The sequence below is a fragment of the Mixophyes fleayi genome, chromosome 7 (assembly GCF_038048845.1).
Source record: "Mixophyes fleayi isolate aMixFle1 chromosome 7, aMixFle1.hap1, whole genome shotgun sequence".
NCBI lineage: Eukaryota > Metazoa > Chordata > Amphibia > Anura > Limnodynastidae > Mixophyes > Mixophyes fleayi.
Genome location: NC_134408.1, coordinates 151,186,637 through 151,202,491, shown reverse-complemented (window position 1 = coordinate 151,202,491; position 15,855 = coordinate 151,186,637). Strand labels below are relative to the sequence as shown.

At 42.2% G+C, this 15,855-nt stretch overlaps 1 protein-coding gene across 1 annotated transcript in view; it reads right to left on the bottom strand.

Moving 5' to 3' along the window:
* ADCY5 (adenylate cyclase 5) overlaps positions 1-8,307 on the bottom strand; it is a 334,525-nt gene extending 326,218 nt beyond the window's left edge. Inside the window, exon 1 of the mRNA XM_075181155.1 lies at positions 8,210-8,307. The gene's annotated coding sequence lies outside the window, so the exon portion shown is untranslated. The remainder of the gene's footprint in view (positions 1-8,209) is intronic.
* Between the last annotated feature and the right edge of the window lie 7,548 nt (positions 8,308-15,855).

Sequence of the window (15,855 nt, the reverse complement as noted above, 5' to 3'; positions counted from 1 at the left end):
CCAAAGGAACAGCGCCCCCAGTGGACAAACTGTTAACTTAAATGGCGGAATACTATACTGGTTTTACCAAAGAATAATATTTTATTTAATGAAGCTGCTCCCAGAAACCGGAGTATCCTCATTTTACTGAGCAGGAAAAGTTGTGCAATATATTTATTGTTTTTAAGTTTTGATTTAATATCCCTTAAATGAAAAAAGCCTATTATGTCGGCTGCCTGTATCTGTGGAATGTGACTTATTCTGTCGGTTTCCCAGTTTGTAACTGTAACATCTTCTGCTATTAATGTAACCAGGTTCTTGTTTCACACAGGAATAAACTGAACGATTGTTTTTCTCATGAGGGGGTTCCCTCTCAGAGATACATTCAGACGTCTCTCAGTCCAGGTAATATTTTAGACAAACATAACTGAAGAGGTGATGTGGGAAAGACGCCAGAATTCTGTGTATAAGGATTTAATAATTCAGTTTGTGCGGCTGTGTCTTCAGTGTCAAGTGTCAGCGTTAACCTGTTACTCCCAGGAATGAGCTGAAAGGCCGTCTCTGTTCTTACGGCAACATACAGCAGTGGATCACCTGCCCTTGCCTCTGAATTAGTGATACATACATATGTTATACATATGTATAATACATCCTTGGCTTTAGTCTGATAGGCTATCAGAACAGCTCTATTCACTCAGAAAACAGTTTATAAGTTGCTCACCACTTGCTGTCATATTTCTGTCAAAGTCCATCCCAGGCAGAAGGAGGCTAAGAAGGTGAATAGATTTGAAAAGATACAAACTGAGGAGAAAATGGCCCAGTCAGTATGTAAAGGGGGAAAACCTTTTTTTAGGTATATAAGTGAAAGGAGGAAAACAAAAAGAGGAATAATAGGACAAAAGACAGAGAGTGAGGGTCTTGTTGAGGGAGACAAGATGATAGCAGATCATCTTAATAATTATTTTTGCTCAGTGTTCACTACAGAAAGAGAGGGGCAGGGACCACAGTTAAGGTGCAGTATACTCATAAAAATGAGGTAGATACAAGTACATTTACAGAGGAGAAAGTCCTAAAAGAGATCTCCAAACTGAAAGTGGGGCCAGATGGGATACATCCAAGGATACTAAAAGAGTTTAAGGGGGCTGGTAACACCATCAACATAATGATGCAATCAGTCACTAGATACAGGAGTAATCCCAGAGGACTGGAGAAGAGTGAATGTAGTCCCACTGCACAAAAGTGGAAGCAAGGAAGAGGCAACTACAGACCAGTGAGTCTTACATCAGTAGTAGGAGATTGGTGGAAACACTCTTAAAAGAAAGAGTTGTAGAATATCTCAAATCCAGTAATTTACAGGATCCCAGACAGCATGGATCTACTGGGGGGAGATCAGGTCAAACAAATCTTTTTGACATTTTTGATTGGGTGACTAAAGTAATAGATCAAGGGGGGCGTAGGTGTGGCTTATCTAGATTTTAGTAAGGTTTTTGACACTGACCCACTTCGCAGACTGGTAAATAAACTCAAACGCTTGGGATTGGATTCTAAGATGGTTGAATCTTGGTTGCAGGATATAAAACAGAGAGTTATAGTAAATGGAGACATTCACAGGAGGGAACGGTTACCAGTGGAGTACTCCAAAGATCTGTACTTGGACCAGTGCTTTTCAATATCTTTATTGGTGACATTGCAAATGGTATTGAAGGGAAAGTATGTCTTACTGAAGATGACACAAATATATGCACACCAAGAGGGGTAAAACAAATGATTGATGATCTAGGTAGACTAGAGGAATGGTCAAGAGAGTGGCAACTACAGTTTAATGCCAAATAATACAAAATCATGCACTTGGGTCTCAAAAACACAAAGGCTAAATATAGTATTAATGGCACTTTAATGGAAACTACTGAGGAGGAAAGGGATCTAGGAGTCACTATCTCAGGTGACATAAAGGCAGGTAAGTGATGTAACAAAGCAATGAGGAACAAGTCAGATGCTTGGTTGTATAGGGAGAGGAATCAGTAACAGAAAGAAGTAATAATACCACTGTATAGGTCATTGGTACGGCCTCATCTAGAATACTGTGTTCAGTTCTGGAGGCCATATCTCCAGAAGGATATAAATACATTACAGACTGTACAAAGAAGGGCAACTAACATGGTGCATGGCCTACAGCACAAAACTTACCCGGAAAGACTAAAAGATCTTAATATGTATAGTTTGGAGCAGAGAAGGGAACTTTCATATATATGAAGGGTTATAACAAGGTGCAGGAGGGAAACATTCTACAAAGGAAGAGAAGTATTAGAACACGAGGACATGTACTGACACTGGGGGGAAGAGAAGTATTAGAACACGAGGACATGTACTGACACTGGGGGGAAGAGAAGTATTAGAACACGAGGACATGCACTGACACTGGGGGGGAAGAGAAGTATTAGAACACGAGGACATGCACTGACACTGGGGGGAAGAGAAGTATTAGAACACGAGGACATGCACTGACACTGGGGGGAAGAGAAGTATTAGAACACGAGGACATGTACTGACACTGGGGGGGAAGAGAAGTATTAGAACACGAGGACATGTACTGACACTGGGAGGGAAGAGAAGTATTAGAACACAAGGACATGTACTGACACTGGGGGGAAGAGAAGTATTAGAACACGAGGACATGTACTGACACTGGGGGGAAGAGAAGTATTAGAACACGAGGACATGCACTGACACTGGGGGGGAAGAGAAGTATTAGAACACGAGGACATGTACTGACACTGGGGGGGAAGAGAAGTATTAGAACACGAGGACATGCACTGACACTGGGGGAAGTAGGTTCAGAGTAAATCTGAGGAAAAACTACTTCACAGAGAGGGTAGTGGATAAGCGGTATAGCCTCCCATCAGAGGTGGTAGAGGATAATACAGTAGAGCAATATAAACATGCCTGGGATAGACATAAATATATATTTACAAAGAACTAAGGATCAAATACCCTTTGTTTTCACGTCTGCATTTATTTTGCCTGCCTTGTCTGTCCTTGTTTTCCCTATTGTATGGCGCTGCAGAGCACTGTGGCACCTTACAAATCTACGATAATAATAATAATAATAATAATAAATATGGTTTGAGGTTCCCATATGTTAAACAATGGGTAGACTAGATGGGCCAAGTGGTTCTTATCTGCCATTACATTTTATGTTTCTATGTTGTACCTTCGCTCCCTTATTCTTTCCTCTCCACCCTCTACCTGTCCTCTTGATCCCATCCCCTCCCACCTCCTTCGCTCTCTCTCTCCTACTGCCTGCTCCTACCTCGCACACCTCTTCAACCTATCACTCTCCTCTGGCGTTGTCCCATCCTCATTCAAACATGCTCTTATCTCCCCTATCCTTAAGAAACCCAATCTTGACCCCACCTCTCTTGCTAACTACCGCCCTATCTCTCTTCTCCCATATGCCTCCAAATTACTTGAGCGGATTGTCTGCAGCCGCCTCACCAGACACCTCTCTGACAACTCCCTCCTTGACCCTCTCCAATCCGGCTACCGCCCCCTCCACTCCACTGAAACAGCCCTGGCTAAAGTTACCGATGATCTCCTATCAGCCAAATCCAAGGGTCACTACTCCATACTCATCCTCCTTGACCTCTCCGCAGCCTTCGACACCGTGGACCATCCCCTCCTACTGCAAACTCTTCTTTCACTCGGCCTCTCTGGCTCTGTCCATGCCTGGTTCACCTCATACCTTGCTAATCGCTCCTTCTCCGTATCCACGTCTGGTTCTTCCTCCACCCCCTCCCCTCTCCCTGTTGGAGTCCCTCAGGGCTCTGTTCTTGGCCCTTTACTCTTTTCGCTCTATACTTCCTCCCTTGGGGCTCTCATCTCCTCTTTCGGTCTTCAGTATCACCTATATGCTGATGATATTCAACTCTACATCTCTTCTCCTGATCTTTCCTCCTCCCTCCTCTCTCGTGTAACTGACTGCCTCTCAGCCATCTCATCCTGGATGTCCTCTCGCTTTCTTAAAATTAACATCTCCAAAACCGAACTCATTGTCTTTCCCCCACCCAGGCTCCCTTCTCACCATGACCTCTCTATCGTTGTTAACAACTCCACTATCTCCTCTGTCACCCAACTCCGCTGCCTAGGTGTCACTCTCGACTCCTCTCTCTCTTTTGCCCCCCACATTCAATCCCTTGCCCAAGCCTGTCGCTTCCAACTCTGTAACATTGCCCGCATCCGTCCCTTCCTCTCTCAAGATGCCACCAAAACTATCATCCATGCCCTCATCATCTCCCGTCTCGACTACTGCAACCTCCTCCTTACTGGCCTCCCCCACTCCCGTCTCTCCCCCCTCCGCTCTATACTCAATGCGGCTGCAAGACTCATCTTCCTCTCACGCCGCTCCTCCTCTGCCTCCCCTCTCTGTCTTTCCTTACACTGGCTCCCCTTCCCCTACAGAATCCTTTTCAAACTCCTCACCACCACTTACAAGGCTCTCTCTCAGTCTACTGCCCCTTACATCTCTAGCCTCCTCTCCATTCACACTCCCGCCCGCTCCCTGCGCTCGGCCAATGATCGCCGCCTCTCCTCCACTCTGATCACCTCTTCCCACTCTAGAATCCAAGACTTCTCCCGTGCTGCACCCCTTCACTGGAACGACCTCCCTCGCTCCATTCGTCTCTCACCCAATCTGTGCTCCTTCAAGCGGGCACTTAAAACTCACCTGTTCCTTAAGGCCTACCAACCATCCACTTAACCACTCACCCTTCTGTTTCTCCCCTGGCTCCTTTCCTCTCTCCCCGTTGCTTCACTGGCTCCCTTTTGTGCCTGACTTTGTTTACCCTCCCTTAGGATGTAAGCTCGAATGAGCAGGGCCCTCTTCCCTCCTGTCTCCATACCTGTTCTTCTGCTCCGTCTCTACTGTATCTGCCTGCTTGGAGTTTCTGAAGTACTGGTACTTTGTGTTTATTGTCCTGTACTGTTTTACCCTGTATAGTCTACTGTTTGTACCATGTTTCGGCGCTGCGGAAACCTTGTGGCGCCTAACAAATAAACGATAATAATAATACCTTTCAATGCCAGAATAAAAATATTTTTGAAAAAATAAAAATCTTATATGCATTGTACCACTGCCTACAAATAATATAAACTACAGCCAGCAGTTGGCAATATCCACTACTGACTATGGTGAGGTTTAGTCATTGACAAATACTTTGTATAAAGAGAGATGCAGTGTCACCTGTAGGCGAAACGTTGGTACTGCACTTAAATTAAGTTAATGTAATTTAGTACTTCAATTACAGAGAAGAAATGCTCTAATTGACTGCGTTTTCTTGAACAAATTCATCAAATCGGTACAAAAGTTGGATGGCATGTCTTGAATTTCTGACAAATTAAAAAACATTGAGAACGTTAAAAAGGTTCTACCATGTTCGTGATGGTTTAAACAAAGTCCGTTCCCATATGTTCAAGCTTAGGTTAATGCACATCAAAAGTTTTTAATTGTGAATCCGAATGGCGAAACTCAAACTTAAAGCACAGTAGTGTTTGCAGTTCAAATTAAATACAAATAAAACACTTTCTTATTATTTCAAAATATTATTTAAACAGTGTTTAAAAATAAAGATTTAAAAACACTAATTCTAACGTGAATGACCAACCTCAAATGTGACCAACCAACTGTGAACTGCGAATAGGAACCAAAGTTTTGAACCACAAATAAAAAAAATAAGGCTCAATTGACAAATATACCATGAACATGTCCTTGGCCATCGAACTGGTGACATTCGATGAAATTTTGTACTAGTTCAACATTTCCGAGCATCTCCAGCCATTTTACCAACTGAATCAATATTCATGAGAATGCAGCTAATAATTCACTAGGTATTAATGACATTCCTGAGGACTGAGGCATATTTGTTCATTCCAAGAAATGTCTGGAATATTTATAAGTCTTACCCTCAGTCTGTAAATCAGCATTCAAGCTATTTTGTTTTGTTTGTATATAGACACTCTGACACCTAAAATATATTCCAAACTGGGCCTGCTCTATAGAAAATAATCCTGTCTAACTCCCACGGCTAGAAAACACACCTTACAACTGAATAATACCTATTATAGATTGTCATTTTGTTGTGATGTCTAACTACAAAACCCCCCATTAAGACGTCAGATCTACGCTGGCTCTCCTGGGAGTCCAGACGAATACTCTGCCTTTTTATCCTTCAAATGTTTTTGGACAAATTAACAAGATACAGGGACAGAAGAACACGGCATTGCCAGTTCCCATGGTAAAACTAGGGGGAGGACTCAACAATGCCTGTACACCCTCCCAAGGTCCCTGCTCTGCTCTTCCCATTTAGGGCTTCCCTCCGCATGCGCTGGCCCTTGCACCTCAGTAAAGTGGGGATTTTGAAAGGGTGTTGTGGCATTTCTGAACCCCCCTTCTGAACCCCATAGCGGTCACACCCACTACAGTAACGGTGCTTCCATCACTGTTCAGATACCTGAACAGACTCATAACACCTACAGCTAACAGGACTTATCACCTAAGATCTACTTCCAGAAGCAAGCTATTGGTTTATAAATTCAAAACAAAATCAGTCTTCTCCTACCATTCTCCCCATTTCTGAAACAACATTTCTGAGTTGCTTAAACCTACCACCTGTCTAATACCCCATTCATACTGCACCAAAATCCCGTTTTTTTGCCGAGGCGAGCTCAAACGACCCGGGTCTTGGTGCAGTATGAATGGTACAAGTCAAAAATCCCGGGTCTAAAAACCCGGGTCTTCAACACGGGATTTATCGAGGGGTAATTCCCGGGTCGGACCCGGATTGCCTGCACTATGAATGGTGCAACCCGGGTTTTTCAACCCGGGTTGCACAGAAAACAAGCTGATTGGCTGTCTGTCTGTCTCTGGAGGATTTGGAATTAGGCATTTCGCATTCATTTTATGCTTGCCAAAAAGAGGCCATTAATTTTCCATCTAGAAGTCTAGTCTTTTGGGGTAATCATTGAAATATGCAATGCCTAGCTTTAAAAGCTCCTACAACCTTCCCTTAAATATATGTTTCCCAGTCTCTTTATGCCTTTCAGAAAGCCCTCCTAGACTAGTACGACTAAATATATAAGCCAATTGGAGGTATCCTTTATTCATTATTGTATTATTATATTGTGTATCACCATTTTTCAGCCAATGAAAACTGCTCTGGTGATGACTCCCACAAATTGCCAGGGCACAGACTTGTGCAGTATGAATGGGGTCAACCCGGGAAATTCCCGGATCCTGCTCCATAAGCACATTTGTAATGTTAATATCGTTGTATTTGACGCTTCCATGAAATACTTGAAAACAAGAGGAATCTCTCAACATGTTTATTCTGGGTAAATTCTTTGTTAACAAATAATTGAATAAATTAATCTAGGCAAAGCTTAATTATTTCAATTGGATAGTAGGGGAGTATATTCACTAAACTGCGGGTTTGAAAAAGTGGAGATGTTGGCTATAGCAGCCAATCAGATTCTAGTTATCATTTATTAAGAACACTACAAAATTACAGCTAGAATCTGATTGGTTGCTACAGGCAACATCTCAACTTTTTCAAACCAGCAGTTTAGTAAATATATTCCCAAGAGTGTGGAGGAAAAAACACAGCTGACACCGCCGTTAGACGATTTTACAGCGCTGACATGCATAGTACATAAGCATGAAAAAACAACGATGATTATAATGAGGTGCAGTAATATGAGAGTCCAGCATTAAGTGAAAACACACACAATGTATCTGCAGTATATACAGACCTTTACAGACTAGTTACAGCAAGGAGCAGACTAGGTGAATGTCTACGGATCAGCACTATCGTGGGCAGTGTAAAATTATAATATGGGCATTTGGGACAGGAGCTCTCCCAGGCGTTGGGTTGCAAGATGTTTCTTTTTTAAAACTCAGTGGTACAAGTATGACCTTGTAGGAAGATAGAGTGAGGGGATTGGGTATAAGTCAACTAAAATTGTCCAAGGTTAGCTCAAATACGGGTTCATCATCAGTCTTTAGACAAATATTTGGCAAGACCATAAACTTCCCCTAAATTAGAAGTCAAACTTTAACACCACAAAGTCGTTTCCATAACATGTCACAGGTTCTGGTGGGCCACAGGAATGCCTCCTTTGACTTCCTAAAAGTCAATCTTACCCTCTCTTTCTGGCAAATAGCTCTGTGTAAACTTACTTGGCCTTAGCCTCGTGTGCCTTTGATTTACCAAAAGAAGCCGGCTCTGGTTTCATGTCGACCTTCGCATAACCTTTGTGTTAGATTGGAGACACAGCTGGCTATTGTAGTGCTGAAGAATAGGGATCAGAAGATGACAAGGTTTACAATTAATAACTTTGCAGCTCACAGGTACCACCATCCACCCCCCCCAAAATGGTATTGAGTACATGAGAGGCCCTACAGAGGATTTATTGTAGTGCCTCATAATTAACTATAAATTAAGAGCATGTTTCAAATAGTGTCAATCAATCCCCTTCTTCATGCCACTCATATAAAGCAGATGAAGTCTATTCCCAACTGTCGCTTTACTGTGGGAAGAGTCCATATTTGCACCCAAATGTCCCAGTTTCATATCCACTGCTAATTTGGTCTCATTATATAAATCCTTGTGAATAAACTGCTTCACTACGTCTCAAATCTGTCCATCTGGCTCCTCAATTTAAAAATCGTACACATGAAAAACGCCTTTACAGGCGCGTTATCCCATCATGCATCCAGCTGTATAATAACATATGCGCCAGGTTTGCCTCAGAAGCAATAAGTGTGTATACTTACACTACATGATAGCGTAACCCTAACCCTGTCTGTACACAGTATAATAATGTAGTGACGTGTCATATACACAACAGAGAATATTGTCTTGACATATAGTTTTATTAATAAGAGTGAAAGTCATAAGTTTCATATCATCATCATCAACATTATTTACATATCACCATAAGATCACGTAGCGCTTTAAAATTGGGAGCAAACAGTAATAAAACAATACTGGGTAATACAGACAGACAGAGAGGTACCGTATATACTCGTGTATAAGCCGAGTTTTTCAGCATACTTTTGTATGCTGAAAAAGGGCACTCGGCTTATACACGGGTGAACTTACCTGGTGTCCGGTCCCTCGGCTGTCAACTTCTGCATATGCGTTCCAGCAACAGGAAGTTCGGCATTTGGAACGCAAACTTGCGTTCCAAATGCCGAACTTCCTGTTGTTGGAACGCATATGCGTTCCACTGCGGGGTGGATTTACAAGCCGTTCGATCACATCTTCTGGGTCTCCAGGTTTTGCCTTGATTTAAACAGCACCAGTACCTCTTCTACTTCTTAATGATGGTTCTGACAGGGTAAATTCCTAACTGGAAGCATTTTGCTATATTTGTATAGCTTTTCTCTGCCTTGTAACTCTGAGTTATCGTTGTTTTGAAGTCCTCAGTCAGTTGCTTAGAAGAACTTGCATGCTTGTTGAGAGGAGGCATAATATCCTTATATATTTTCTGACTCTCTCTCTCTCTCTGATTTTATAATCATTTATGAATGTTCCTTGTCATCTAGCTAAAAATGATTTCATAGATTGAACCTATCATTTTTATTTAGGTTTTTAAATTAGCGCTCTTTTCCACCCTAGGCTTATACTCGAGTCAATAAGTTTTCCCAGTTTTATGTAGTAAAATTAGGTGCCTCGGCTTATATTCGGGTCGACTTATACTCGAGTATATACGGTAAGAGGGCCCTGCTCGCAAGCTTACAATCTATGGGACAAAAGTTTAATACACAAAGGTAAGTGCTACATCATATTACATATTTGTCCAGCTTGAATGCAAAGGTTAAAAAGTATTTAGTGGGCTTCATGATCAGTCACACAGCAATGTCGGTCAGAGGGTTATTGTCTTGTGTTAGCTGTGTAGAGGGTGGGAATAGGGTAACCTAGGGAGATTAAGAGGGTGGTTGAGGAATATTATAAGCTTGTCTGAAGAGGTGGGTTTTCAGAGAACGCTTGAAGGTTTGAAGACTAGAAGAAAGTCTTATTGTGCGAGGGAGGGAATTACACAAAGTCCTGTAACCGAGAATGGGAGGATGTGATGAGAGTACCATAAAAAATATTAATAAATGCAAAATATGAATACAAATTATTGTATATATTATAAATGTTATTTTGTGTATTGATGTCTACAAGGACGCACACGTAAAAGGTGAGTGATGTAAAATGACAGGAGGGACTGTATCTAATTCGCTGAGTCAACCCAATATATGGTGGTGATGGATCCTGCCTCTTACCAGGAATTCATGTGTATACTGAACAGTATATACTGTATTTATTACTTTTGCAACATTCTTACATTTTTGGTTCCATTTTCAAACCTACATCCTTCCTTTCTGACAATCATTTCCTCATGCAATCATTTAATACCCACGAATCCAATAAACACATAACATATGGTCAGAGGGACATATCTTTATATGATGGACTGAAGACACTGGTGTAGTGTTAGATGCAGGGGCTGGTTGGCAAATTTTAGCCCATGGGGGGGGGGAGGGGGAAAGAGTCAGCCTCTTAGGAACACTTTTAAGGACAAAAAATGACTCTCAGCACAAGGTAGCCCAATATGACTAACCCCCCCCCCCCCCCCCCTCCCAAAAGAAAAATCTGTTTTGCATTAGATGCAATATAGACACATGTACTTATGGAGGTGGTACTGTGCACAATAAAAAATAGTTGGGCTTTTAAATACATTGTAAATGATTTCCTGCCTGGCTGCATCAATCTTCCAGTGGAGGAACAAGGACATCACCCCAGCTCCAGACACTGGAACTCTGAATGAGTTTTCTAAAGGACATCAACCACGGAGTCCCCGTGATTTCATCCGTTGGCCGCTGACTGGCAATGAAACATTCCTGAGATGGTGGTAGCGATAGAAGGACAGTAGCAGTACTTGTACCACTGCTGTCTATTATAAACAGACTTGTCAATGGCCAGAGCCCCCCAGCGAAGGCTACCGCTGGCAAAAAAAAATCCCTAAATCACCGTAATGGCAGTTTTTGCTGGATCAAAGTTTTTTTTCTATTGATAAAAAGACCCCAAAGTTTTACATCACCCCAATGGCTCATCTGGACAAGTCTATGCAAAATCTAGGCTATAAATACCCAAAAATATACCAAATATAGATGTTTTGAGACATGGGCAGAAAATAATATTTTCCGGAATCAAAAAGGCAGGGCCTGATTAAGGCTCAATGGGGCCTATCCCCACCATCTTTGTTAAAAACACACACACATAAAAAAGGATTAGAGAACTCTGGGGCCCTCAGAAGTGACATGGCCCTAGGCAGGAGCCTACATTCCTCATTGAGTAATACGTTTCTGCAAACAGGCTATTGTGGGCGGGGCTCTGGGCCACCAATCAGGGTTTAGACTGCTGAATCTTACCAGAAATAACCCAGTTAGTGGATCCACTGGTAACATTAATGAACTTGGCTCTCCAATTGTTGTTGAACTACAACTCCCAGCAATGTGAACACTTCTGCATATCTAAGCTTGCTCTAGAACATATTATTTCAATTCAAACCTCTCTGGATCTCTGACATTAATTAACCTGCCTATATTGTTGCCATAAATTGATTTTTCTAAAGTCCTCTCAATATGTATATGGGCATAAATATTTAGTTTTTTTGGGATGTAGTATAAATTAATTAACAAACAGGATCCTCCAGGTATTTGGACGAAACATTCCCCCTTTTCATAGGGAGGACAAGCTAAACATGTTTTGACAGTCATTTCAAGAAGCGATATTTATTTTGTAATGTGGCTATAGAACGTGGACAAAGCTCTGCAAAAAGCCCTGATATCTGACAATACGTTCTTTATGATCCTCCAATGTGTTTGTAATGCACTCAGAGCAAATTGAGGGTGCAGCTCTAAGCTGTCAATGTATTGTGCAAAGACAAAGGGCCCGATGAATGATCCTACTGCATACACAATCAATACACATCCTCGTACATCCTCGCACTAAACCCCCCTATATTATACATACTGGACACATTAACCCACTGGCTGCCAGTGAGGCGGCGGCACAAGACCCGGACGCTGACTGTGGACAGGAAGCACTGAATTAATGATCGCTATTTGCATATTACCAACATGTTCCAGAACTCATTGTAAAGCAAGGAGTATGTATGCAGAAACAAAACATATACAAAGCAGCCAGAGACAAGGAACGTGCACGCAGGATCTTACAATATAGTGGTAAGATTTTAACTGGCAATACATTATGTATGCTCAGGATTTTTAACATAAGTGAGGGACAGCACTGGAAAATTTATTCCAGGACACAGTGAACGGAAAACAATCATTTATCTCACTTGTAACATATAAAACATAACTAATCCCATCTCATCTTAGATCAGCTGATTGGAAGAACCAACACTCTGGAATATCCGACAGAGGAGAAGTTGCAGTTTCCTCAACATAAGGTGTTTTCAATTATTTTAAGATGAGAACATTTATAGCTATAAGTAGCACCCAGTGATATAACATAGATTAATCACTAAACGCATTCTTATCATTGTCAGAAATTATGATGATAGCAAAGTGACTTAAACAAGTGCCCTGAACTTGTGTATGTGATTTATACCTGGGATTAATACCTCTCACGATGTTTAATGCCTTAGTGCATTTTTAGAAGACTATATACATATACAGGGTTAAAAACAGAAAGAAAGAAATTGTCGCGGACAAAGAGAATTGGAAACAAAGAGGGCCACATCCAGGAAATGTTGGGGGACCCCTCTGTACATGGGGAGGGAAAGGCTACGTAGAAAACAGATAAACAAGGGTTAGGTCTCCTTTTCAGTAATTGATGCAACTTCATGTGTGAAGTGTTCAGTCCTGACAAGGAAATAATCAGAGATTGAACTTTGGGATAAAACCATCCTTCAGGAGAAGTGAACCATCGCTCATCACCAGTAAGTGCTATATTGTCACTCTTTGCCCCAGAGATCCGTGTACTGCCCGCTCTCGTCATTTCTCATGGGCAGGTTAATCCACATTTGGCACAGCCCAAATTCTTTCAGAAAACAACAACGGGCTCATTAAAATGTCCTTCCTTAATCATAGTGGCAGTGAAAGGCGGCCTTCAGAAAAGGCTTTGAATGAGATATGCTGCGGGATCACGGCCTATTGTTACCTCAAAGTTCATTTTCTCTACCGCTTCCCAAAGGCGACTTTTCTCCTCCTTCTACTTCACTTTGCCTGATACAAAGTTCACTCTGCAGCAACAATGGAGCTCCAGATGAATGGAGTTTTCTGCATTGTCTCTTAAATGGCAAAAAAATACAAAAGCGTTTAGGTAAATAGACAGAGACCTGTTTGTGCTGTGGATTCAGCGAGCTTGTATACACACAGCTCCTAAACGGACGCCATTCTGCCCGCGCAGATTACAAGTCTTTGCGTCAATTCAGAGTTTAAAGACATTTGTGACTCTCTAGTAGTGAGGAATCAGTGGGCGAGTTCTGGAAGAAATGACACCGTGGGTTACAAGATGAGAGAGATACAACGTATCACAGTAACAGGTTTTATTTACAAGCCAAATACTTTTTCATCCTTAGCACTTAAAGTGATAACTCATCTTTCATAAGTAACAAAGCTGTTATATGGATCTTTGCGTTTTTAAACCTCACTGAAACTATTTGAATTTAAAGTTGTTGTTCTTTTAGCATCCATAGCTGTTATTAAGTTATAACGTACTCATCCTACAATAGAGGCTGCCATCTTGTGGGCAGGACCAATATTCATGAGAATGCAGCCTTTCAATTCACCAAGGACTATATATATACACAGAAATGACAACAATACATAATACTATGTACAGAAAGGACAAACCGTCCCGGATAAAAATATATAACATTAGCTTCAGTAAGCTTAGGAGCCGATTTAGCAACATAAGTATGAATTTTGATTGTCCAGGCGGGCTGGGAAGAGCCCTAGAGTTTTTCAGCGCACAGGCGCCAGTCCTATGCTGTGGGCTGAGATCATTTTATCCAAAAATTTATGAGCCCAGACTAACCCACTTATACTGCCAAGTGCACCAGACCTGCTGCCAAGTCCCAGAGTTGCCATAATCCCCCTGGTGTCTGTGGAAAGAGTTGGGTGATGATTTCAAAATTATTGGAGGGTGCAAGGACAATATTAAATTATATATATGTGTGATATATACACACATACATACACATATACATATTATAATACTATAAGGAGTGTTGAATGTAAATGAGTAATCTCTGCATTCCTCCCAGTCACTGATAGGTTGTCATCATCTGGGAGCTCCTGCATCTCATCAAGAACAAGGTAAGTGAATTGAGGGACTATAATGAGCAGAGGGAGGGGGGCCAGATTAATGTGTACTGGGCCCCACCATTTCTGATGGCACCCCCGATCACAGCAGGATCACATTAATGGCTGGGCAAAGTGAGTTGGTGGTCTAATTGCTTTCTAAAGGTCCACATCCTCCGGCGTCTACACCCCAGCTGGAGGGGGTCCACGCAGTCACACACCCTGTAGTTACGCCCACAATCCTACGAGGTCTGAGTGATTTTTGTTTTACTAGGTCTTAATGTTAGAAGTGGAGTGGAATGGGTTTTAAGGAATCCATCCATTTACTTTGTATTTATATTTAGCACAGGATGAATTTCAGCACCCCACAGTTTCCATCCACCCAGAAGTATAACTACCTGGGCAGCAGGAGTAGCTTCTGATAGACCCTGCCAGCGCAGAGCTTAATAAGATTTGTTTCTGCTCCAAGGCTTAGGAAGCTCTGCTGTTTCCATGCAGATAGGGCGAGGAGGCAGCCGGCTTATTAAGTATGAAGGGCACTACAAACCTTGGGGGGTCACTTCAAATTATTGCTATAGAGCCCCAGGTTTCTAGTTATGCCTCCTCCCTAATGCCTTCAACAAGACCAGAAGTCACAGTTCTGAAATATTATTTACACCAGTAAAACCTTTAATTGACAAATGACTGAATACTGAATGGAAACATTCTCCCCCCCCCCCCCCCTTGTCACTGGATCACGTGATCCCAGAGGAGTCACAGGAGTTACATTGTAGCATCTATTATCATTGTGAGAAAATGTGAAGTGATATCAGCTCAGGTCCTGACTAGACTCAGAACTGAGGGAAAATTCTGGCACATCAGACAAAACAAACATGGACCTGACATATTGTTCCTTCCCTGAGATGTGCGTCCAAGGTTACAGATAGCTGCGTATCCTGCATAGTTCTGTAGCCTGGTTAGAAGTCACCACAGGGCGATATCTGTACCAGGTCTGGAAAGTACAAAACCGTAAAATGTGTCACATTACGATATTTATTTCAGCATCACCATTAACTTTCTATCAGGCTCGTTCACACTGCAAGCTCTCTACTTGGTTGTGACTGATGGATCGGAGACAACAAGACTGGCTGGGCCTGTGTGCTGACATTGTGTTACATAGTCTGGGAAACTGATTCGATTTTTATTGTATCGGACACTATGGGCTCTGTTTTCTTGCGTCAGATACTGAGCGCACACAGTGGAAACGCCCAAACATACGCTCTATGCACATGTGTCTCGTTACCCCGAAGAATTGTCACTTGTCTTTGCTTCTTGTCTTGTTTTTCTCCTGTTCTATATCTCTTTTTCCCTTATCTTCCTGCGAGGCTATTGCAAGGTATCTCATTCATTAGTGGTTATGCCCCGTCCTAAGCGTGCTTCCAACCATCCCATTAGGCTGGGTGATTCCCCTCCCCCCCTCCTCTGCCACCGGCCATCTTGCCCTGAATCCAGTGGAGGATGCC